At 47.9% G+C, this 26379-nt stretch overlaps 1 long non-coding RNA gene and 1 other non-coding gene across 4 annotated transcripts in view; one reads left to right on the top strand and one right to left on the bottom strand.

The window, feature by feature from the left end:
* LOC109270138 (uncharacterized) overlaps positions 1-26379 on the top strand; it is a 78892-nt gene that overhangs the window by 34846 nt on the left and 17667 nt on the right. For 2 of the 3 annotated variants that reach the window (XR_002081446.2, XR_002081447.2), the window contains exon 3: positions 1777-2010. The exons of the other annotated variant lie outside the window; for it this stretch is intronic. This is a non-coding gene — a long non-coding RNA (uncharacterized LOC109270138). The remainder of the gene's footprint in view (positions 1-1776; positions 2011-26379) is intronic. 3 annotated transcript variants of the gene reach the window in all.
* LOC128778765 (U6 spliceosomal RNA) lies at positions 6379-6485 on the bottom strand. The gene has a single exon (XR_008424477.1). It is a non-coding gene; the product is annotated as a U6 spliceosomal RNA (small nuclear RNA).

A 26379-nucleotide genomic window follows, 5' to 3' on the forward strand; every position in this document is an offset into this window, starting at 1 on the left:
CATTCTAAAAAGCTCACTCTAGGTCCTGAGTAGGGAATGAAAAATACCCTCTATTCGTTTGGCTAGCTGGTTCCAGAAGAACAACAAATGTAAGCAGCCGGGCTGGCCAGATGCGGGGAACCTCAGGTAGATCCTCTGAAGGGCTTTCTGGGATTTGAGGACCTGCCAAGGCTGCAGGTTCTGGTTCTGGCTTTTGTCCGATTTCAGGTCTCATCTCAGTTTCTCTTGCCTGTGGGAGGGTTTGTCACCGGCATGATTCTCGGCCCAGTTAAATGAAAGGCAAAGAATGGAAGGAAAAGGGAGAGCTGGGAACCCTCGAGTGGGTGTAGCAGGAATATCTGTCGTGCCCTCCCAGGCTGGGGTGCTCCAGTGTGCTAGTTTTCACCCCAGAGAAGAGCACGGGAGCCCCTTCCCACTCCCTGCTTGGGGCCCTGGGGCATGTGGGGAGGTGTCCTCCAAGGGGGAGCCCCGCAATGAGTTGGGCAAAGGCTCTCCCTTGCTCAATCACTGGGCTGTTGGTGACCAGTGTTCAGGGAGTGGGTGGCCTGAAGTTTCTCTCTCAGGAAGAGTGGAGGGCTTCTGGGCAGAGCCACCTGGCCCTCAGGCTGTGCCTGGGTTCTTGCAGTCACCACCCAGCACTGCCCTGGCCACAGCCCACTCTTGGGCAGCCATCTGTGATTGGCTCTGGTGTCCTGCCTGGGACCCAGCAGCTCCCCTCTGGTGGCTCCCCAAAGTCTCCTCAGTTCCCACCACACCTTCCTTACGGCTCCACATGGCTATCAAGTGGAGAACAGCTGCAATGCCTTTCTTGTGTTTGCAAACAGGCTTCCATTCTAGACAAAGAAGTCTGGAGCGTGGGGAATATGAGGGCAGAAGGATAAAGATACCAGTTCCCTTTAAGATTTTAGCAAAGTATACAGTTAAACAAGCACTCAAATGTTTAAAGGGTCAATACTGAAAGACTGGGAGTAGAATGTACAACTTCCAAAATGATAGTAGGGAAGGGGCTAGAGAAAACATGGTCAAGTAGGTGGTTAGATGCCTTATGATGTAGCAAGTGATAGAGAACGGGGGAGAGCTCAAAAGAGAGAAAGAAAGAGAACAAGTTGAATTTCATTTCATAAACAGGTTGAACATTCTTATCCAGCCCCAGGAAACCTGGAGGCATAGTCTCTCAGGAGGTTGATGGGTGTGGGGAGGCCATGACAGGCATCTCTAGTGCCCATGTGTGCCAGTCAATGACATACACATCTGTTACTCCACAGTTTTAAAGTCCTTGGGGGCAAGGTCTGACCCGATTCGTCTCTTTATGTTCTCAGAATAGGGAAGTCCAGCTCCTGCAGAAGGACTATGAGTGTATATTATTGTTATCCAATGCATGCTTCCTTTAGGCTCTTTGGCCATCTTCTGAAAGCAGTGAATTCTGATCCCACTCTGAGGGTAAAGGAAAAAATGAACAGAGAAGCTCAGGGACCCATGTGAATGTGACCCTGCCATGGATGAGACCAAAAGACAGAAGACTCTGGGTTTGGGGGCATATGAAGCTTTCTTATCACACTGGCTTCCTTTTCCAGTTCCTTCCCTCCCCTCTTTTGACATTTAGTTAGCAGGTTGAAACAAAGCAGTTCTCTGAAAGGGATGTGTGAATTTCCCCTTGTGAGTATAAGAAACTTGAGGGCCTCTATTAAATTCTCTCAGCCCCAGAGCATGGGGAACCATGTGAAACCTCTGACATCCCAGAGCTGTGGTGACAATGGTAATGTCCATCGTTCTCAGGAGCCTTCAGGATGAGGCATCGCAAAGATGGCTCATACCCAGACCAGTGACCTCCAACAGAGACACGCCAGGAAGGTGGAAGGGGCCGTGCGGCAGGATCATGTTCTGGACTGGAAAGTACGTCTGCTCATTACCTGACCTTTGCTAAGTACACCAACTAATGGAGCGAGAGACGTGAAAGATCTTCACAGGCCATGTGGAAATGTAATTCAAACCCAGCTCGAGGAGGTCACCGTAAGTTAGATTAATTTTCATCCAGCCTTTCCTTACAAAGCTAACCTTTGCCTTACAGAAAAGTTCTTTAAAAAGAGATAAGTCAGTGTTTATTCGGCATTTGAAGGAGTTTTAATCCTAGCAACCCTGTTGGAAGTGTCCCCTTTTTGGGGGGATTCAGGCCAGGGAACTGTTTATTGATCCTTTACGTCAAAGATAATTGTCCTGGGTTTGAAACCTATCAAGTATTGGAAATTCAGATTAAGCCATTTGTGAAGTTCTGTTTAACGAGGGTTATCAACTGCGAGAGTCATTTATTAGCAGCATGTGTTGGCCTCCTGGCCTCCTCTGCCACTCCTGCGGGAGCCGAGGCCTCTCTCCAGGTGCCCTGGGCTGCGGTCGGTGGGCCCTTTCTTTCGTCCGGGCACCTCTGCCCCACAAATGATGGCACCTGTCACTCTGCCAGTCCCCCACCAGTTCTCTCTCCATCCTGACCCTTCCGTGTCTTCTCTTCCCCTTTCCTCTTCCACTCTGTCTCTCCTCTCCCCTCTCTGTATTTCCTGTCCCTCTCTTCTGGCTCCCGTCCTGTCTTTCAGTTTCCTGCCTCTTTCCCACTTTGGTCTATATCCGTCCCTCTCTGCTGTCAGCGTTAAGACCAACAAGCTTTACCAAACCATCTCACATCAGAGGCCTCTGAGACTCTCTAAATCCTTCAACATGCTGCAATTTGACAGCAAGAGATCCTGTTATCGAAGTTTATCACCCATTTTTTGTTCCTAGCACTTTTTATTTTGGCCTGAAACTATCTTTCACCTGCTACAGGCTGCCTCCTAAGCGCTGGGTCTGGGGCTGATGGTCAGTTTCCCATACCTCTTCCTTGGCTCTCTGGGTTCTCTGGAGTGTGACCTTGTGTTCTCTCAGCTCTAGACTGGAAAGTTCTACTGCTCATGGGAAGCCTCCCTTCCTTTGGAGCACTTTAACTATCTGTTCACAAGATTTTGTCAGTCGTGAGGTTTCTTGTAGGAGATAAAGGGCCAGATTGGAGAGATGCTTGGAGAGAGATGGTTGACTGGACCTGGAGAGGCATGTGGGAACGGGAGACACTGGTGAGGCATCCTCTTTCTCCTCTTCCTCTCCCTTCCCTTCCCTCTTTCTCCTCCTCCCTCTCTTCCCCCTTACCCTCCCTCTTTCCCTCCTCCTCCCTCTCCTCCCCTTCCACTTCCTCCCCCTCCTCCTAGCCCTCTTCCTCCTCCCCCTCCTCTTTCCCTCTTCCCTGTTCCCCTCCTTCCACTCCCCCTCCGCCTCCTCCCCTCTCTTTTACATGTCTCCCAGTCAACCCTCAAATCTTTGTTCATGCCCAGTCCCCTGTAAAGCCCCATATGAATTTCTTGCATGTTTGTCTTCATTCCTCTTTCTTCTACTTCTCTCTGCCTTAGACTTAGGAGGGAGAATTTCCCTAATGAATTTTTCAGAAAGCTCCCTTCAGCCCTCTTGCTGCTCCTTGCTAGCCACTCTTCTGCCTTTTGGTCCTTGAGGACCAACCAGAGAGCCAGTGTATCATTTTTAAGAACCTTGGTTTGTTTTAAGGCAAGGAATCAAGAAGGCCACCCCCTGGTGGCAGTGTACAGGGAATGGGGGCGGGGGTGAAGACGGTAAGGATGACAAAGCATCCTTTGTCTGGGAACCAGGCTGTAGAACAAAGCTCTACGGAGCTGGGATGCCTCCAGGGTGGGTCCGTTGGCAACAGAAACCCAAATCAAAAGAACTTGAGCTCTGGATATTTCTTGGCTCCTGTAATTGGCTTCTAGCCGTTGGATCCAGAGCCTCCACGGCGTCATCAAGACACCACTTCTCTTGAGAGGCAGTATTGCCTAATGGTCAGCCAATGCCTGCATTTGAATCCTGTCCCTGCCCCTTATAAGCTAAGTGACCATGGGCAAGTTACTTAACATCTTTGTACTTCCATTTCTTCATTTGTAAAACGGGGATAAAAACAGTACTACCTTATAGGGCTGTGAATATGAAGTAGGTTAATGTATGTAAAATGCTTACACACGGTAAGTGCTCTATAAGTATATGCAGCTGTGTTAGTGTCTTGGGGCTGGCAGGACAAAGCATCACAAACTGGGTGGCAAACAACAGCAACGTACTGTCTCGCGGTTCCAGATGCTGGACATCTAGATGTCGGCAGGTCCACAGTCCCCCTGGAAATGTAGGGGAATCCTTCTTTGCCTCTTTCGAGCTTCTGGAAGTTTGCCAGACATGTTTGGAGATCCTTGTCTTGCAGACGTGTCACTCCAGCCCTCTGTCTTCATGTGGAATTCTCCCTGTGTGTCTTCACAGCATTTTCTCTCCTTGCACATCTGTCTCTGTGTCTAAATCCTTTCCTTCTCATAAGGACATCAGCCATATTGGATGAAGGCCCACCCTCATGACCTCATTTTAACTTCATTACCTCTGTGAAGACACTGTTTCCAAATAAGTCACATTCAGAGGTACTGAGGGTTAGGACTTCAACATAATTGGGGGAGGGAGCACATTTCAGCCCATCACAGCAAGTATTATTCTCTCTTGCTCTTGCTTTCTTTCTCCATCCCCTTTAGTTTCCTCGGTGTTGGCTTCGTTCAGTGACACATTTTCCCTAGGCTTTGGCAAAGATGGTCATTGCACTTCTGGGCTTATAGTCCACCGTCTTAGCACTGTATCATCTGTTCTAATAGTTTCAGCGAAAGTCCCTGATTGTCTCTGTCTCTGCTTGGACCGTGTTCCTGCCCTGGAGCCAAGTCCCTATGACCAAGGGGATGTGGCGCTCACACTGGCCATCTCTGGAGCCAGGGGTTGGGGTCCTGGCCATTGAAACTGAGTAGATTATGAGTTGGGAGGTGGTCACCCAGAATGAGCTCCCGGATCGTGCTTCCCAGAGAAAAGGTGCCAGGCAGACATGAGAAATACATGAGCTTAGTGCCTTGAAAGAACACAGTCAAGAGGCCTGTAAACTTGTCTCCCATTCTTTCAATGCTGTTATCTGAAGTCAGACTGGGTTTATTTGGGGGAAGATGGTCAAAGAACTGGGGAAGACCAATGGACAGGAGGACAAAAGGCAAATCTGAGCTCAGCGTGAGGAAGTGCTTCTGATGCACAGAGCATTGCCTTGGGAGGGGTCGTCATCCTATTCCCGGAGATGAACAAGAGAGGTCGTGCGTTTTATTGAGAATGCTGTAAACACAGTTCACACAGGGCAGAGGGAGTGGACTTTATCAGTGAATTTCAAACATTCATTACCGTGACCCACGGAAGTGGATTTATATTTTGAACCAACACACACACTCAAAACAAAAGTTTCATAAAGCAATTTTATCTTTACTACAAGCAGTGCACTCTGACCTAGTCCCTTCTCTTCTATTTCATTTTTTTTTATTTTTTTTATTTTTTAATATATGAAATTTACTGTCAAATTGGTTTCCATACAACACCCAGTGCTCATCCCAAAAGGTGCCCTCCTCAATACCCATCACCCACCCTGCCCTCCCTCCCACCCTGCCCTCCCTCCCCGCCCCCCATCAACCCTCAGTTTGTTCTCAGTTTTTAACAGTCTCTAATGCTTTGGCTCTCTCCCACTCTAACCTCTTTTTTTTTTTTTTTTTTTTTTTTCCTTCCCCTCCCCCATGGGTTTCTGTTATGTTTCTCAGGATCCACATAAGAGTGAAAACATATGGTATCTGTCTTTCTCTGTATGGCTTATTTCACTTAGCATCACACTCTCCAGTTCCATCCATGTTGCTACAAAAGGCCATATTTCATTTTTTCTCATTGCCACGTAGTATTCCATTGTGTATATAAACCACAATTTCTTTATCCATTCATCAGTTGATGGACATTTAGGCTCTTTCCATAATTTGGCTATTGTTGAGAGTGCCGCTATAAACATTGGGGTACAGGTGCCCCTATGCATCAGTACTCCTGTATCCCTTGGATAAATTCCTAGCAGTGCTATTGCTGGGTCATAGGGTAGGTCTATTTTTAATTTTCTGAGGAACCTCCACACTGCTTTCCAGAGCGGCTGCACCAATTTGCATTCCCACCAACAGTGCAAGAGGGTTCCTGTTTCTCCACATCCTCTCCAGCATCTATAGTCTCCTGATTTCTTCATTTTGGCCACTCTGACTGGCGTGAGGTGGTATCTGAGTGTGGTTTTGATTTGTATTTCCCTGATAAGGAGCGACGTTGAACATCTTTTCATGTGCCTGTTGGCCATCTGGATGTCTTCTTTAGAGAAGTGTCTATTCATGTTTTCTGCCCATTTCTTCACTGGGTTATTTGTTTTTCGGGTGTGGAGTTTGATGAGCTCTTTATAGATTTTGGATACTAGCCCTTTGTCCGATGTGTCATAAAAATATGGAACGCTTCACGAATTTGCGTGTCATCCTTGCGCAGGGGCCATGCTAATCTTCTCTGTATCGTTCCAATTTTAGTATATGTGCTGCCGAAGCGAGCACTCTTCTATTTCATTTTAAAAACACTCTTACCTCAGTAAATTGACTTCCCAGGCCGGAGTTTGGAAATCTGGACTAGATGACCTCTGAGGTCCCTGGCAGCTCTGTGATTCTGGGACTCGATGACAGGTGCCATTGGGCCAAGAGGGAGGAGACGTGGTTTGGTATTACTGAACATCACCAGTATGATTAGTGGTGACACTGGGACTGGGGCGCAGCTCTCTGGACACCCAAATTAGTGTTCCTTTCATACAACCTGCCGGCTGACTTCTAATTGTTCTTCTGGGCCTTCTCCTCCATCTTTGGGTGACGGCCCTGTCGGCCTATGAAATAGATCATTTGTGACCACATCAGCCCTTTGCCCAGACACCTTCAGGAGTTCTGCCATTGTCCACAGGGTAGAAGTCCAATGTCTTCATCTACTGAACACCCTGATTCTCCCAGGAATCTCTCCCACTGTTTCCCAAAGCTCTATCCCTTTGAGCTGCCCCTCCCTGCCACCCAGGCCTTCAATCCCATCCTCCTCTGGGCCTGGGTGTCCTTCCTCCCTTTTCCTTGTCCACATTCTCCCTGCCCTACCAGGAGCAGCACCATGCCCCTCTTCTGGGAAGCTCCCCTCTTCTGGAGGGGATGAGCCCACATTCCTTAGTGGAGTCTGGGAACCAAGCCTTGTAGACCAACATGAGGCCCCTGCTGTCACTCTGAGTAGCACAGAGAGACGCTGGAGGGCTTTGAGAAGGTAACTGGACTCATGCTGTGAAAGCATCGCTCAGGCTGCCATGTGGAGAAGAAAGAGTAGGTGAATGAGGAAGCAGAGGGAGAGCAGGGAGCCTGCTTTTCCAGGTGAGGATGGAGGTGGCTTGGACAGGCTGACAGTGTGACAAGTGGTCTGATTCTGGACAGATTCTGAAAGCAGAGCCGATTTGGTTTGCGGACAGATTTGATGTGGGACTTGAGACAGGTAGAGGAAGCAAGGGTGATTCTGAGGATTTTAGTCTGAGCAACTCAAAGGGAGGAGCTGCAGTGAACTGAGACGAGGAAGCCTGGGTATAGAGGCGGCCAGCGGGGAGCAGGTGCTCCACTCTGTACAAGTTAAGGCTGAGACCCCGTTAGCCTTCCATAGCTGAGGCAAGTGACCTGCACACCAGGGACCAGAGGGCAGGGCAGAAGCACTCCAGGGCTGGATCAATCGGCATACAGACTCTCTGTTGGTGGGGTGTGTGTGCACACACACGTGCGTGTGAAGGATGTGCAGGAGAGGTTGGGATAACCCATGATGGCTGTCCCGGACTCAGGGCTGCCTTTTCCTGGTGTGTTTGAGGCCAGGCGCCAAGGGAACATTTCAGGGGCTGCCCATGCCCCCCTAGAATGCCACGATGGGCTCAGCAGTGATGGGCCCCTGTCCCTGAAGTGAGGGACTGAGGAGTGGTTTCGACATTGTGGGGTGGGACAGGTTGCCTCCAAGGTCCCTTCCCAGTGTGATTCTGGGATTTTCTGCAGCACTAAGGGCTCCTCCCCCCTCACTCCTCTGGGTTCACACACCTTGCCCTTGCCCTGCCTTGTGTCCGGTTTGTTCTAATGTGGAGATGTTCCTGGTACTTCCCTTGTTTTATTCTCAGTCTCCTCAAACTTTTGAAAGATATTAGTAGCGTGCAACCTGAAGAAGGGAGGGATGCTGACAAAATGAATTCTGACAAAGATAATTGCGTGAATCCTTTGTAGCTCAGCCCTGAACATGGCTCCACACTGTCAGTTTTTATTCCATTCAAATCTGGAGTCGAACGTCCGCCTGCAGGTGAGGCAGTGCTGGGAGATGAGGAGGACAGGAGAGGGGGCGCAGGCCAAAGGCAAGATTTAACCCCCTGTGGCAGGAGCCTTCTGGGGACAGGGCCACAGCCCCATGTCCTGGGGGCTTCCTTTGGCCTGGGGACCACAAGAGTCTCTGGGATGAGTGGAAAGACAGACAAGTGAAAGGCTTAGGGGACCACCACATTGGCACCACCTGCCAGGCTGGGAATCGCAGCCTTAATGAACATTGAGTTTCTTGATGAAACGGGCATAGGCTTGTCCCCGGTGGGTGAGAAGAGGGAGCCACTGGTAGGAGGGGGGGTCATAGTGACCTTGCAGAATTGCACTGCAGCCGCGGTCCTCAGGGTTCCCTGCCGTCATAGCTGACTGGGGCCACCACTGCTATAAAGCGTGTCTCTCGTGTCCAAATGCTCTCAATCCAAATTTCCCAGCTGTTGTTCATTGGACTGTACCCCAACACCCAGGCTTGTGGTCTTTTTTTGGATCAGGAGCCAGTGCTCTCAGGGTACTTGGTGCACATGTCCCCAAGGATGGACCAGTGGTTGAGCCTTTATCTGTCCTGGCCCCTTGGCCTGGAGTAACCTTCCTCAGTGTCCCAGTTTCCACCCTGTGAAATCCAAGTCACCCATCAGCACTTTACTCTGGGCCTCAGAATCTTTCTCAACACAGACTCTAAGCAAGTGCCACTGAACAATGAGCATTGATAAGAGAAATGAAGCATATTTAGCATCCCTGATCTAGAAAAAGGACCAAAAACTTAACCAACATTAGTGTTTTAGTGATGTTGGAATTTAGTTTACATGTAACCTACTCTGTGGGCATCAGAAGTTGGTCTGGCCCCTGTTATGACAAAGTTTTTCATAATTGTTTGGTGATGAACATTTGATCATTCTGTGTGATATTCTTAAGACCACTGAGACGAAAGGGGCTGATGGAGAAGCCATCCTCCTGGGGGTCGTGCTGAACCACTCCTTTGCTGGTTAACACTATGAGAAAAGCATATGGACAAACACCTGAGTTCTCCGAATTAGAGGTCCAAACATCTAGGTGATTATGTCTTATCAATCACTTGAGTGAACAAATCAGTCAAGCCAGTAAAACTGGCCCAAACCCTTATCCAGGCAATTTTCATAGAAATCGGCCACCCAGAGCTAGCTAGGGCCTTTCCTTACTTCTTTATTTGGGATGTTCTCCTGGCCACTATTGCCCAGAATAATATCGCACAGAGCTAGGGGTGTACTGGGAGGAGGAAGGTGTTTAATACAGCTGAGTCACCTGAGATGGCTTTCTGGCAAAATGAGAGTAGTCGGATTGGAAAAGTAGCAAGTCAAGGTGCACTGTCTATCAGCTAATTCTCGCAGCTGTGGGGTCCTTTTTTTGTAATGAGGGCTTGTGCCCAGTCACATTCCAGAACATTCTGGAGACTTGGTGTTTGATTCCACAACTTTGAATGAGCACCCATAAGAGGTTAGACTTGTTGGAGATCAAAAATATGGTCTAAATGTGTATCAAGGGACTCCTTCCAAAACTAGTTATCACCTGGTTGGTGCCAGGCACTGGGCAGGTGAACTAGGTGAGCGGGAGTCAGCTTCTGCTCTCAGGAACCTCACATACTAGTAAAGGTTGAGCCTGGGATGCGCAGAACTGTAAGACAGGCAGAATGCCCAAATAGAGATGCAGAAGCTATTTCATGGGAGTCTGGGGGAGGGAGAGCCCAACTCTGGGGAGTGTATGTGTATGTGCATAGATCTGGGAAGATTTCAAGGAAGTAGCGGCACTGAGCAGAGCCCTCACAGCTGGTGAGGGTTTGGAAATGGAGAGGAAAGGACACCCTTCTGTCCTTTACTCGGGACCTGGCCCTTTAGGCCATCATATGGTATTTACAAAAATCAGTTCTGGAAGCAGGATGGGCAAGACAGACACAATCCATCACTTTATCGGAGCTCTGTTTTGAGACAATGAAAGCCTGATCAAAATCATTTGGAGGCAAGGTACAGAAACCTACTTGGAGCTCAGGTAAAAAGAGGAAGTTAGGAAAACACTAGAGACTCTATGAGCATCCAGTTATAAAAAGTGTGGACCTCACAGGAACCAGAACGACCTCAGGTGTCTAATTTTTCCACTTGGTCACTTGTCCATTCTCCCCTCTTCCACAGAATGCTTGGTTTCTTTTCCATCTCTTGGACTTCTATTATATTCTGTTGGCTCTGCAGACTGGCTTTTCTCCTTGTTCATCTTCTCACATATAACCCATCAAGACATCCCCAAAATGGTACCTTTAGCCCACAAGCCTCCAAGGCCTTCTCACTCCATTCCCTATGGCTCATTGGCCAGTGTCAGTGTCCTGGCTCCAGAGTCTCAGGAGACTATCTGCTGGTGTCAGCTTATGTTACATATCTGCCCAGTCAGCTGGGAGCAGGGACACAGCCATCACACATTGTGGATGTCCCCTTCCCAGCTATTTTTCCAAGAAAAGGGTAAAGAGGAAATGATGGGCTTCTCCAGCAGGAAGAGTATCCATTTCCTGGGCTGTTGCATAGCGTGGGCTTCCACACCCAACCTTTCATGGACTTGAACTACACAGAAGGTGGGTGCTATTCCTACCATTATCAGTGTGATTGATAGTAACATACCATGAATAGCTTAGCAAATGCAAGGATAGTTGTCTTTGTCTAACACAATCTACCTGGCACCTTTTCTCCCTAGAGTTAATCAGGCAATTTTAAAAGAACAGTTTATGATGGCACTGAAAGAAGGAATCATGGAAGATATTTCCCCCTCCTCACTGCCAGGCCAGCTTTTAAATGTTGATACCTGCTCTCCTAGGCTCCTGGGTGGGAGCTGATGTCTATGTGCTGACTGCCCCAATGGAGACACAGCCAACATTTGGACCTCAGAGTGCAGATTCCTACAGAAATAGATATTAAGTGTTTGTTCTGCGCTCAGGCCAGCCCGTAAAGCCTATGTAATAAACCTTTTGTGGACCCTAATGGCCATTTAATACAAGCTTCTCTACATTCATGTGATGGAAAACAGATCTAGAAGCAAAACTTTTCTTAGAGCTAAAAGGAGACTCTTAGTAATCCTCTGCAATCCTGCCTCCTGCGGGAGGCCCAGGAGAGAAAGGAATGTATTCAAGGTCATACAGCTCTTCAGTAGCTGGACCGGCAGCTGAACTAACAGTGGAGCTGCATCACTGGTAAGTAAACAAAATTCCAAGTCCCTAGAACTGTGTAACAAATAGGTGGTTGTTTATCTTGAATATTGATGTTTGAGAAAAAGCAGGTTGAATTAGATCGTAGATGATTGTCAGATACCTTCATGAAGTACCAAAAGATTTCCAAATACCAAGTATTTTAAATAAATTCAATGTTATAATGCATGAAAACCTTCTCTCTCTAGATAGATAGATACAGAGATAATTTTATTATATAAAGTATGTACAGACATAGATTGGTAGATAGACATATATATCAGACATATATATACAGAAAGGAAACAACTAGTGCTTTATTTTGTCTGTTCCTTTTAGAGGCTGAAATTACATTTCCTTCTTATCTAGAGGAATGTAGAGCAGTGTTGCATAAACATAGAACTTTCTGCAAATGATGGAAATGTTCTGTATCCAGTACAGTAGCCCCTAGCCACATGTAGCTATTGAACGCTTGAAGTATAGGTAGTAAAAGAGAGGAGCTGAATTTTTAATTTTATTTAGTTTTAATGAATTTAAATTTAAATGTGACTAGCCACTCATGGTTAGTGGCTATCAGTGGACAGTGCAGCATAGCATTACTATCAAGCTTATTAGCCAAAATACACTTGGAGCTCTCAGGTGGACCAAAACGAGATAGAACGGGGAGAACAAAAGATAACAAAGATGAAGAAAGATGTTTAATTAAAGGTGACCGGATGAAAGTTAGGGAGAATGCATGTTTATGTATGAGAGGGCATCTGAGGTGGTGTAAACCGAGTCATTAACAGTAAGAGGCAAGGACAGGGGGGCTGCTGGATATATTCAGTATTCTTGCGTGGGCTTAAATGAGCAAGATGGTGAAACAGCAATGATTAGACAGTTCCTGTCTTGGCCACCAGGGGCCCCCATTGGCTCAGCACAGTTTGGTTGCTGAGGTGAGGTGTGTGTGATGGGAGAAGGAAGGTGAGACTCAGAAAAGAGTGGGGGTAATGGCTCATCAGTCTGTGGTAAGCACTGCTCCAAGTACCTTACAAATAACAATCCTATGAGGTATGTCAGTCCCATTTTATCACCCCCATTTTACAGATGGGCAAGTAAGGCACAAAGGAGATAGGTAACTTAGCCAAAGTCACAGAGCAGTGAAGTTCATAGTCAGAAAGTAAACTGAACCACCTGGTTCCAGAGTCTGGGTTAACTATTATGCTCTGCTATTCCCACGAGGAGCCTGCCTCCACATGGTTCTAGGCCAGCCTAGAATGTGTAAGTATATTGGCACTCAACTGGATTATCTTCATTCATCCCTTAGCATTAAGCTGTTGTGGGGGTACATGAAATATTGTATTCTTTTTACCATTTTTTTTTTGCCTATAGCCACTTCTCATTCATTTATGCACTCATGTATTTTTTTTTAATGTTTATTTTTGAAGGAGAGGGACAGAGTGTGAGTGGGGGAGGGGCAGAGAGCGAGGGAGACACAGAATCCGAAGGAGGCTCCAGCCTCCGAGCTGTCAGCACAGAGCCTGACTATGCACTCATGTATTAACAAGTAAACAGGAAAGATGATACGAGCTGAGGATAGGAATATGAAGGATCAAAGGAGCCTGTCCTTGGAATTTACAGCTCAGCAGGGGCGACGTAAAATGGGCAGAAATACCTGCCACACAGGGTATGAAGGGCTGACTGTCCAGTATGAAGGGGCAGAAACAGAGGAGAGAGGGCATCCCGACAAGGTGGATTGTTTCAGAAGGCTTCTTGGAGGAGGGGGCCCTGGAGCTGAACCTTGAGGACCAGTAGCATTCAAACACGTCCACGTGTCTCCATTTGTGGTGTCAGTGCCCTCCTGCCGCGCACTGACAAACTTCGTTGTTGCTGGGAGGATGACCTGTGAACTCAGCCTCGTCCGACCCTAACGGTCCCTGGTGCCGAATCCCTCACTGTCACAGCCTGGTGTGCTGGTAGGAAGCACACTGCCTGGGCTCCTCCCGCCTCCACCACACGCTGACCTCTTTCAAACTCGCAAGAGCGGCGAGAGCTTCCCTCCGAGGCCCGACTTTCGGCACAGGTCTGGCCCGCACTCCGGGCGCCTGGATTCCTCAGAAGCCGGCTCCCGGGGCCTGTCCAGCAAGGCTTGGAAGCCCAGGTCCCCGCAGACCTGCTAGTTAATGAGTTCTGCAAAAACTAGGTCTGTCTGTAATCGAAATGGGAGTCCAAGCCTCGCACGGTCCCTGAATTAATTCAGTCGTGTTAGAAAAAGAGCCAGGCAGTGCTTCCGCCGCTGTCTGCAGGACCCACGGAGGGGTTCCGTGTGCTGTTACTTCCATTTTGGGACCCGTTGTTTTTCATCACTTCAGCACAATCTGGAAAACACTCTCCAAGTCTATTATTCCTGTCTCCTGCTGCCACACCGAGGCAGTTGTTAACAATGCCCTCTGCCCACCCCAGACCCCTCCTCTATTTAAATACCAGTCTGATGGGCAAAGAGAGCATTTGATGACTGCTCCAGACTAAAAAGTTCCTATTATTTTATTCCCTTCTTACTCTCACTCAATTTCCTTCCAGATGGGGGCAGGTGGGTATAAAATAAATGGGGCTGGAATTACAATTACAAGAAGACAGGTTCGGATGCAGCAGGGAAATTAGATGTGGCTGGGAAATTTGTCTAGGGCCCGATGGGTATGTCCCCTGGGGGTTTGCAGGCCACCACTACCACCACGCCCAGCCTGGCTGTGCTCTGAATGGTCTGAGAATGGGGAATCAGAGTGACCAAACTTCCTCCCCCGACTTTAGAGTGGTCTGAGTATCCTGACTACAAGAAAGCAGAAATTCAGCAAGGATATCTTCTCTCCTGTCTTTACTCAAATACCATCTCCTCCGGGAAGCCTTCCTGGGTTACCCCTCCTCTGTGCTTCCCCCTCAAACTCTGTTTATATCTCCATTAAATGTGTTATTGGTCTATGGTGCCCTTCTGCATTATGAGCCTGTCTCCACTGTCAATGGCTGGTGGCTTCCTGTACAGAAGAGGCTTTGGTGACAAGTGTGTTGGAGAATGACTCTCCTCTCCCCCTTGCTTGCTGTGTGACATTCTTTATGTCTCTGGTCCTCAGCAACTTCGTTTACAATATAGGTGACAAGACTGACCTTACAAGGCTGTTATGAGGAGTAAATGAGATACCAGCCCTCTTCTCTCTTCCTCACAACCCTTTGTATCCACTATTATTAGGGCACTGGGGTTCTGGAGCCAGACTGACCTGGCTTTGAATTTTGGATTCCACCATTTTCTAGCTGTGTCTTCAGTTTTGCTGCAACCTCTCTGCGTCTCAGTTTCTTCATCTGTAAGATGATGATGATAACCCTGTCTCATATACTTGTTGGGAGGGTAAAATGGGATAGTGCGTGTCATGTGCTTAGCCTAGGTCTGGCACAGAATAAACACTCGAAAGGTTAGCTATTATTATTGTTATTGTTGTTATTAAAATTGTGAGCTGGTGGGGGCAGCAATACCAGCCCTGTGGTCAGTGAGTGTTGAGTATGAAGAAAAGGAAAATGTTTTCATCCTAAACTGGGGAGCACTGTGAAACTGTAATGCTCAATCATGTTACCCTTTGTCAATCAGGGATGATTGGGACGTGATGCAGGTAATCAGAGAATATGGTCCTGGAGGGTACCTGCCCCTTCCTGGTTGTCACAGTGCCCCTCAGCCTCCCAGCTCTTCTAGCCTCTGCCAGATGCAGGGGAGCTGGAGGTAACAGATACTCACTCACTGATAGCCAGAAATTTAACCCAGAAGGAAAGAAAATCCATGACTGCCAGCTCACATGCAACCAGGAGCAATTGCTAATGAGTCAAGGTCAATGGCCGGACAGACAAGAAGAACCAAGGGAAGGGTTGGCATCTGCTGAGGATGCTGATTTCCAAGCTCTGTCCTGTGGTAGAGCAGCAGAAATGTGCTTGTGGAGTCCTTGGCCTTCCTTCCAGGCTGTGGTGGCCTGGGGCTGCCCAGAGCCGTACCTTGGAGCCGTGGGCTGTGTCCGTGTTTGTGTCCATGCCTGTGTCTGTACCTATCATAGCTAGAGTTTCAGAAGGGCTTATTGTACACTAGTTTACATAGACCAGACTATGTAATATTCAGTCTTACCATGACATAGATACTAGTTTTCTTACCATGAAATGGGGACAACAGGCCCCACGAGCATTAGTCAGCCCAGCTAAGTTATGCTGTGGTAACGAGCACCTCTCAGGTCTCAGTGGCCTGAAGTGTCCCCGGTAACATTGCAAGTCCTTCCTGGATCAGCCACGGGCACTGGGTCTGTGCCATTGCCATTGTTACCCTGGGGCCCAGACTCCCAGAACAACTGTCGTGTGGAACGCTACTGGTCTCTTGACAGAGGGTGAGAGTGGATCATGCACCGTCATGAGGCTTCCTCCTGGACGGTACTGCTGCTCACGTTTCATTGGCCAAAGTGAGTCATGTGGCTACCTCTAACTCCAGGGGGTGGGCATGTGTAAGACTACTAAGTGCCTGGAAAGAGAACTGGAAGTATTTGGTGAACAGCAAAAGGCTGCCATGTTACTACTGTCTAATGTGGTTTTGGGATTGAATGAGTTCATATACATCATATACTTAAAATAGTGCCTGGCCCTCAGTAAGCCCTGCATGGATATTAGCTAGGAACAACACTACTATTTCTGTCATTTGTTTTAAAGATGAGTAAATAGCACAGAGAGGCCAAGTAACTTGCCCAAGGTCACACAGGTAGGGAACAGAGATCCCCTAGGGATTATATTCCTAACTGTACAACCCCGCCCCCAGAGCACCAGGCCCACTCTGAGAGCCAAGGGTGGGTCAGGATGGGCACAATGTGCTCTCAAAGAACACCCAGTCTATTGGAGGAAGAAGAGGGAAGCTATCATTTAGTGAGTGCCACAAACACAGTCTCACGGAATTCTCACAACAGCCCTGAGGTAGGGATTATTATTCCCACGGCTGGGATGGGGAGACTGAGGCTCAGAAATGTGAAGTGATTTGTTAAAAACTAAAGGCTAGTGGAGGGTGGAACCAGGATTCGTGTCCCACCTTTTGGATTCTAAAGTCTGTTGGACTCTAAACCACCATGGCACATGGCCAGTGGCTTCTCGGATGCTTTCACAGGGGACAGCATTGGCTGTTGGAGGGCACTTGGGGTGAATTCAGAGATGAACAAGTCCCATGGTATTGACTCGCTGAGGAAGATGTATAGGGGAGGCTCTGTGAGGATCCCTGAGGAAGCAGACATGGCTTCCAGTTGGTGAAATCAGGCAGGCTTCAAGGAGGAGACAGCATTTTCCCTGGGCTTTCTGGATTGGATGTACAGTGATGATGGGGAGGAAGTTGCAGAGGAGGGAGCCATGATCTGGAGAAGCAGGACTTCTGTTCAGGTTGTTTGGGGAGCCAGACTGTGGGCTGTTTGGGGGAGAAGTGAGACCCGGCATCAGATCTGATGACAGTGGGATGAGCACTGATGGCTGCACAAACCAACTTCAGGGCCACTATCTATGTTGGAATCACAGAGTAGAATATGTCTCATGACATTCCGGCAGATGGCAGCAAATGTCTGGAGGAAGGGGTACTCTGCTGGCCATCTCTGTGCCCAGATGTTTTCTCTCTACCCTTCTCCTTCTTCTCTGTGCCCTAGAAGGCCGAAGTCCATGGCCTGCATCCACCAGGCTTCCTCCTCTCTGGCTTCCTATGTAGCCAGTGGGAGGCGCCAGCACAAGATGGTGGGGTGGGGGGTGGCAGAGAGAGAAGCTGGGGTGTTTATCCCCTCAGCTGCCCCCCCTGCTGGCTTGGTGGTGGCTGTGCCTATGAAGGTCCACCGCTCCTGTCAGGTACCCCTTACCATAGATGCAGCCTCCTGCTGTCCCTTCTGGCCCAACAGTGGTACCACGGCTCCCTTCTGCTGCTAGGGTGTTCCACCATCCCATGCTGGTTTTTCTTACCCCTGGCCACACCTTAATAAACAACCTTTTCACTAAACTCTCTCCAATCAACTCTTTGGAGTGAACCCTCTGTCTCCTTCCAATACAAGTCTCTTTCCTAATTGACACAAAGATGTCATGGGACTAGCCACAGCTTCAAAAGCCTTCTGACCTTATTCTATGGCATTTGGGGAGTTATTCCCAGCGGGGGGATCAGCGAGCAACCCAGACTCCATCATCGATGCGGTGGCCGAAACAAAAGTGCAGGGATAGAGCAGGGCGTGGTGACATTTTCTGCCCTTCTCCTTCTCCTTCTCCTTCTCCTTCTCCTTCTCCTTCTCCTTCTTCTTCTTTTTTGCAAGACTCCTGGCACCTAGTAGCACCCCTGTGAATGTTTATCATACTGAGATCAATGAATTCTGCAAGCCGGAGCAGCAGAGGCAGGGGCTTGGGGCATTGGTAACGGTGACCCCCAGGTGATTGTCCCTCGCTGCTCTCCCCTGTAGGTGCTCCCTTAGACTGTGAGCCCTCTGAGGGCAATCTGGGCCTCTTCCCTTCCCACCTGTGCCAGCACAGCCCTGTGGAACCAGACGGGGGTGGCTGGCGAAGTGACCTGAGCTGAGTTGAGCTGGCTTGAGTTGGCCTTAAAAACCCCTTTGGGGCAGACCCCTGGTTTTCACTGGAAGATGAGAACCTGAATCGGAGAGAAGACTGACTTAAAAGGATTTTAGAAAACACCATTTTATTCTTTTTCAAAATGTACAGCAAGTAATCAAGAACATTCCTCCTGAGTCCAGTGCTATTTCCTCTTCAGTTCACTGCCCCTCAAGCCAAATCCCAAGTCTGCTTTAATGAATATAGAAAACTCACTTGTCATTAGTTGGACAAAAGCTAATGGACTGGAGTCCTTGAGGACAGTGGGTCTCTTGAGCAAATTAAACACTCCCCTTGCAATCTTGAAGCCTATGTTAAATTGTTTATCAAACTCTGCTTTCCCAGGTAGCATTCAGGTGAAATTTCTGGCCATTAAGTCAGAAAATTTTATTGAGCTGGAGACAGTCAGAAGGAGGTAATTTCAAAATGGTTTTGTTTTAAAGAGGAAAAGGCATATTAGTTAGAGTCTGGGGAATGATCCATGAATACACTTCACCTATAGTATGGCTCTTAAACCCTCTCTCATAGCAGACATTACTAGTCAACCACATACTCTTTCCTATTCATGCAAAACAAAACCCACTTGCAAACCAGGCCCTAGAAGTGGATCTCCATGATTTTGGTAGTCAGAAAAAAGATTCTGGAAATCATATGGCAAAGGAATGAGCACTGAGCCTGGTATCAGGAACCCTGGCTCAGTTCTCTTGTGGTCTTGCTCTCTGAGTCTGGTTCCCCCTTTGCTCAAAGAGGAATCCCTCCTTGCCTACCAGCTGTGGCTGCTGTGATGATGGTCAAGGTCACGGCTGAAGGATCTTGCAGGGCTATGGAGTGCTGTTGTGCTAGCTGGGTGGTTGTGGTTGTTCTGGGCACTGCCATTCACACATGCACAAATGAACTCTCCAAGGAATAGAGGTAGTTCTTGGGAGGTTTCCTCCTCATGCAGCTGTTGACGTTCAGGTTCTGTGTGCTGCGTAGCCGCGTGTGGCTGTGGGGTGAGGGATGTGACTTGGGAGGAGGTCTTGGATCCAGGGACCCCAGAGCAGGGTCAGAGAAGCAGAGTAGTGGAATATACCACCTAAGTGGCAGCAATTCATGCAACTGTTTATTCATTCTGTCGTAAACATTTTCTGCCAGAGCCTGAGCTGGGCTCCGGTGACTGACCAGCAGCTCAAGTTGTTGTTGGCTGACATCCTTTGAGGGTCCTGCAGTCTCATGGGTGACAGGGGCCTGAGAAAGGGCATGGCTCTGGAGAAAGGCTGTGTGTCCTTGGGCGAGCCTTTCACCTCTCTGAGTCTTAGTTTCCTCATCTGTGAAGTGGACGTAGTATCTCCTCAGAGGGTTTATGTGAGGGTTTAATATTCCACCCAGGGGATTAAATGAGATCGTACACCTGGAAATGCCTGGCACATGGTAAGTACTCAAGGAACGTTAGCCAACTGCCAGGCATCAGGGCCAGTGACACCTCAGCAAATGCTTACGGAAATGGAATTCAGAGATTTTCGGAGTGCTGGAAACATTTTTGTATTTGTGCAGGGAGAAAACAAATATTATTTGCCTTAAAGCTATGAGAAGGATGCTAAAAGAATGAGGCTGTTGGAAAAAGAATAACTTAATTTGCAGATATAGCATCATTTTTTTTTTCAATTTGTAAGCACTTGTCTCTGTATTTGGGAGGAAAAATGAATTCATCTCAATCAGTCAGCCTGTTCCTGGGTGGTTTGGGGGGAAGCCACCGTCTCTCCAAGACCCAGGAGGCTCTGTGCCGCTTGGAGCAGAGTGACTGGAACCTGGTTGTTTTCATGGTGAGCTGGGACTAGAACGTGCTTAATCATAACTGTGCTCTTTTTCTGTGCTCCCAAACCAGGCACAAGTAGGAAGCAGCTTTGCGAAGGTATCTCAATCCTGTGTTGGGGAGCTTTCACAGACGGTCAAGGAGGGCATCCGATGGCTGCTCCTGGGGCCACAGAACGATGGCTTGGGAATAACCTGGGAAAGGCAAAGAGTAGATGGTAGGGAATTCCAGGAAGCAGCCACTGTTTCTCTTGATCCTTCCTTCTTATCTTTGTTTCACAGTACGTAGCCTGAATTGCCCCCCGAGTATGCCCCTGACCATGGTCATGTACAGAAATAGGACTTTGTTGGACATGGATATTGCTGTAGAGGAATCTAGAAACCGGGTCTCCAGTACTCACCTGTCATTCCTGCCCTGGCCCATGAGTAAACGTTAAAACCAGAAACTTGAAAGGTAGGAAGGTCCTAAACATAGATCCCCTTTACAACAACTTCGTATGTCCCTTTGTGATCTTTCTCCTTTCTCTCCCCTTTTCCAAACATTTGGGCTGCCTCAGATTCCACTGCGATTCTTTAAGTTAGGATTTTCCACCATGAGCTGCACTTCTGTAAAGTGAATGTGCAGCTATAACAGTAGCTAAAGACACGAAGACATGAAAATGACCTATATTCCCCAGTCCCTGGCCGCTGACTGCTGTGTAGTGATGGGTAGGTAAGAACACTTAATGAGGCTGAGGTGTGTGGCCAGGGTGGGTAGGAGAGGGGGACATTCAAATGGGGCCAGTGTGTGCATTGGTCTCGCCCTACCTCCTTGATAAAAGGAAAATAGGGATGGGATGGAGGAGGGTTGGGGAGGAGATTCTCCCGGGAGAATCCCACCCCGTAGGCGTTTGTGCTCAGCCCTGCCAGCTTCCCACCCCCACCGCCCCCAGGATGGAACAAGCTCTGATTGTGTTAAATGTTGACTATTCTCGTGCCACGGCCCCCGCAGGGACAGATTCTGGCAAAGATGATAGATAGACCTTGGAGCAGGAAAGCAGATGATGTTTGAAAGCACAGCGCTGGGGGAGAACCAGTCTGGGGCTTAGAGAAGAAAGCACGTTTTGTTTGTTTTTGTTTGTTTCTGCTGGATTTTGTTCAAGGGAGGTGGAGGGGACATTACAAAACACCCTTTTTGATCTGCTGTGGAAGCTCAGGCCTCGGGTAGCTCCCTGTTAACATCCTATGCCACAGTGTCAGAAGCCCTCACTCTGGGCCGGGCTTTGTGGGGTCACTGGGGATGCAGACAGAAGTCAGCTGTGGCCGCTGGCCTGAGGGCCTCAGTCCGGGGGAGACCGAGCATGCACAGACAGGGATGAGGCAGAGTAAGTCATTCTCTGATAGAGGTGGGTACAGGGAGCTGGGGGATGGAGGGGAGGGGACAACTGATGTGCTTGTGTGTGTGACTGGCAGAAGAAGACAGAAAGGCTCAGGGAGGAGGAGATTTCTACACGTTTGTGCCTGGGAGGTCTGGGTGATAAGAGGTTGCTCATGGATGGTGGCCAGTGCAAGGGTCTCCTGTGGAGGAAAGACAGGAATAAAAAATGGAAAGGAAGCAGGAACCGGTTCATGGTGGCCCTTGAGTGTCAGGCCTCTTTCAGGAGGGCAATGAGAAGACATGAAGTGGTTTTCATAAAGCGAGCAACCAGTGCAATTGGAGTTTTAGGGGAAGGGTCTTCCCAGATGGGAGAGAGGGTAACGGGCACAAGAGGATGGCCAGGGTTCTGAGTCTGAGGGGGCTCCATTCATTTCCTCCCTTGCCCTTGGGTCCCAGGCTGTCTTTGTAAAAAGCCATGGGGAGTCCAGGAGAATTTCCAGGGGGCAGGGAAGTACTTACTCCCAGACAGAGTGGAGTGAGAGCTTTATCCTTAGAGCATCATTACTGAATCTACAGGCTGGGATGGGGAAGGCAGTGAGTGGAGAACTGGGGAGGTAGGAAGAAAGGAGATGGTGTAATCCTGTATAGGTGGGAGCACAAGTTTTGAAATCAGACAAACCTGGCTTCTAATTCCAGCTCCACAGCTGTGTAACTTTATATATGTTATTTAATATTTCTGTATCAGTCAGGATAGTCCAGGTTACATTGCAGTAACAAACAGCGCCAAAGTCTAAGTGGTTTTAAATCACAGAGGTTTATCCCTGGTTCATGTTACAGTTTCATTAAAGGTTTGCTGCAGGCTCTACTCATACTAGTAACTCCAGAACCCAGGTTTATGGAAGCTCCTTTTCATTACTGCTTCTACAATGACTAACGGAACGTGGAGCAAGCATGGTGACTCAGTTACTAGTTCTTAAAATGAGCCACCTCACTTCCACTGTCATTTTATTGGCCAAAGTTTGTTTGGCTGTGCCTAACTTCATAGAGTGTGTGGAAATGAGAATTGGAATAGTGATGAAATACTGATCGAATTGGAATAGTGACTTTACACATGCACACAATAAGTCTCAACTGCCTTATCTATAAAATGGGAATAAAACTACCAGCCTCAGTTAGGCATTGTGAGTCTAATGAGAGAATGAATGTGAAGGTCTAGTCATACTCAAATAATAACAGCTGGGAAAAAAAAGTGTGGGTAAAAACGGTTTGAAAAAAGGGAGGCATTTATTCCTTTGGAGTTTCCTAGACAGCATGGCCTATTTGCCCAGAAAAAGGTGCTGTGCCTGGAACAGCTATATCTGAAGGTTTTGCTTTGCTTGTGATCCCAGGAGTCCCTGGTGCTCCAGGAACTCCTGCTTATGAAAGGCTTCCCCATTCTCTATGAGTCTCAGGGCTGAGCGGGGGTGTTCTCAGAGGCACCCCCAGGCTTTCTCTCCAAGCCTGTGCATTTCAAACACCGACCTAATGTTTTTGCTGCTGCTGCTGAGGCCCTGTGGAAATGGCATTTCTATTCCAAGAATCAGTTCCCATTCATCACCGTGAAGCGCGATACCTGGGGGGAAATGGTAACTGAGACTTTGTGGGTCTCCAAAGACAGGAATGTGTCTGCACGAGCTGAGTAATTAGAGCAGTTTTCTGCACACGTGCCTAATCTTTATTTAAGACATTTCACTTAGGTACACATCTAAGTTATTCAAAAGTCAGTTAGATTTGAGACATGTATGTCATCCGACAATCTCTCTTCTCTATTTTCGAATAGTTAAATAAGCACCAATAACCATAATTGCAAATATTTATTGGGACTATGTGCTAAGCAACTGTACTCTGCACCTTATCTGAAATAACCATTTGATTTTCATAACAACACTATATTCTTTCTGGTACCTGACCTAAGAAACTCATATGACTCCCAAGTTGTTTCCACATGGGATTCTTAAATAATCTTTAAAAGGAAAATGGTGAATCAATGAGAGTATTTGGCCTGTGAGACTAAGCAAATAATGGCAGCTAGCATGTATATAGAGCTTATTATGTGCCAGGCACTATCCTAAATGCCTCTCACATATTAGCCTACTAATCGTCTAAGTAATCCATGCAACAGACATTATTATTGCCATTTTACAGTTGTGGTAAGTGAGGTTGGTCAAGATTACATAACTCTCTAGACATAAACATAGCCAACAGGTGGTAGAACCAGCACTTGAAACCAAATAGGCTCTTAACCACCGTATCGTACTGTCTCTTAGGACCTAGTAACCTCAGTGTCTTTGAGCTACTGTGAGGACTGTCACATGGAAGATGATGACAGAAAGGCTGTTCACTCACTTTTAGATCAGCAGAAGCAGGACCAACGGTGTCAGCCACACAGGCAGATTTGGATTCCACCTAGGAAAGAACTGTCCTGCATTAGTGTTGCTCAAAGATCAGAGTTCCTGGTAGGTAGTAAGCTCCCCATCACCAGAAGTCCTCAACAGACTGGATGATGACCTCTCCCAGAGAGGCACGAGTGGAATCCTTCCTTGGGCTGTAGGTTGACCCAAAATGGCTCCTGTGATCTTTTGACACAATGATTTACTAACAACTGTCAGGACATCTGAGTATGGCAGGAAGTTTTTAAACGAATATATCCTCTTCCTACTTAAAATTGGAAGCAGATGATGAAGCTACATTAGTGGCAAATACAAAGGCCCAGGATACTTTTCCAGAGCTCAGTAGTATCATCAAATTAAACTCATAGCAAAGCTACTCTGACACATGGTAATGATGCAAATAATTGTTGTTACCTGGATGATCAATTAACCTAAGTTCACTTCATTGACTCTAAGCAGTATAATTTTCATTAGTCAAACATGCATTTTTATGTTTTTCTTTTCTAGCTTTATTAATCTACCTGACTTTTAAAGCAGTGCTGAATTCGGAAGTTTTTCTTGATGCGCTGTAGGGTTTGTAGGGTTTTATCTTTCTTGGAGAAGCCGTTAGAGGATGGGAAGCTTGGAGGTGGGGGATCACTCCTTGGTTGGATAGGAAGAGCCAGGCAAAGGCCAAGGACCTGCCTGGTGATCAGGAGCTATGGGTAGGGAAGACCTGACAGGAACATGGGTCAGAGCTTGGGAGTCTGGGAGGAGCAATCAAGCTCTCAGCAGAAACTACAGTGATCCCACAAAATGGCCCAGCCCCTTGGGACCAAAGTCCAGGGCAATGGTCAGAGGTGATAAAATAGGGCAAATGCAGGAGGAATGGTATGAATAATATGTGGTCCCTGCCTCAGCATCTGGGCCTTTGTCTGGATCCCCTGAGGGCAGGAGCCAGTTCCACATGGGTGGACATAGGTTCTGGATACAAGGGCAAGAAATTGTAATGAATAAGCAAAAAGACCCAGTACAGGGGTCCCAGGAGCTCCTGGTAGTAAATCCAGACCAATGTTTGCAAGCAAACCTCCTCCCTCCCCAAGATCTTACCCCCATGGGGGTGGTGGTTGGGGGCACAGGGCCGTGATTCCAGTCCCAGCACTGTCCCAACAGTGCATAGCTTTGGCAACATCCCTTCTTTCTCAGGCCTCAGTTCTTCATCTCTACAGTGGGAGAATTGGTCCAGACGTTCCCTAAGGACCTCCCAGTTCTAAATCATGATGGGAGTGGCTCTCAAACATCTTCTTCCCCTTCTAAAGGGCTGTCGGGAAGATTAAACCAACCATGAGTCTTTTGCTCTTCTGCTTAAGAATTGAGGATTTCTATGAACTAGAGTTTTTGATGTACAGTCCCAAGAGCAAACTGGTTCAAGAGGGAATAATAAGCTCTTTTGCCTTGGAAGCTCCTACAAGTAATGATGGATGTCCCGAAGGGATGGTACATCCAGGAAAGTGTCCCCAGCCCCCCAGCAGAAATCAATCTCCCCATCCCCTGAATGCCCAGCATCTCCCTAATAGCATTTTCTACCTAGTATTTTGAGCAACTGCTTATGGGTCGTATATCCACCAACTATGTCCTAAGCCTCCTGAGCTCAGCAACCGTGTACCTAGTAAGCTCTCGGGCAAGATTTGTGGTACAGCTGATGACTGGCTGGATGACTGGACATCTCTGATTTCAACCAAGTGTCCCACCTCATTTTGTTGGGAAGATCTACTAGGATCTGCACTGCTTAAATGCACAGAAGCCCTCCTACTCTGGCATTCCTGAAAATAGAAAAAATCCACATGGGTAGGAGGGGGGTGTGCTAGGTAGAAACTATCCAGGCATTCCCTGGAATGCAGACTCCTAGAAGCTTTGTTTCTTCCACCTGTGATCTTAATCCTGGTGACACTCCAGAGCAGACCCCTGGGGGTGGCACCTGGGCTGGCCTGGGGGCTTCCAAAAAAGGCTCCATGCCATCTTCTTATGGTTGGAGGCCCAAGAGCTGGGGTTTGGTGATATTATGCTCTAAATAATAAAAAGTAATCATTGATGGTGAGTTTACATTTTGGCAAAGTCTGTGCTCAGCCTTTTACCTACTGAATCCTCGTCACAACTTTATGATGAGAGAACTATTGTCACTCCCAATTCTTAGAGAACTAAGACCCAAATCCATACAGCGAGTGATACTTTTCCTCTGGCACCTCACATGAATCCTTCTCATTCCTGTCTCAGCCTTGAGCGTCCCTTCCTCAGACCAGCCATCCAGATCACTCCTCAATCAAGAGGTCCCCATGCTACCCCATCATTCTATATCCAAAGTCCTCAAAGTTGAGCATGTAACAGAGTCTCCCAGAGAGCTTAAGACATACATTGCTGGGCTCCACCCTAGAGGTTCTGATTCAGTTCTCCAGCAGGGCTGTCTCATGCCTAGGTAAACCAGCCCCAAATTTCTGATTGTGTGCAAAGGGGCTGTTCTGCCATGGTCCGGTAATGTATATCCTAGAAACTACCTGGAACCTAGAGAGGCCAAGAGGCCCGGTGAACAGTGGGGATAATGTTATAGTCACAGCCTCCAGTTTCTGACTACCCACATGTAGCAGGGCAGCTGAAAGCCCAGGAGGAACTGACCCAGCACAGCACCGGCCCATCTGGTACTTGGAGCTGTGTAGGCCCAGTCAGAGGGCCCCA

The sequence above is a fragment of the Panthera pardus genome, unplaced genomic scaffold (assembly GCF_024362965.1).
Source record: "Panthera pardus isolate Hobbes unplaced genomic scaffold, ASM2436296v1 HiC_scaffold_20, whole genome shotgun sequence".
NCBI classification, from domain to species: Eukaryota; Metazoa; Chordata; class Mammalia; order Carnivora; family Felidae; genus Panthera; species Panthera pardus.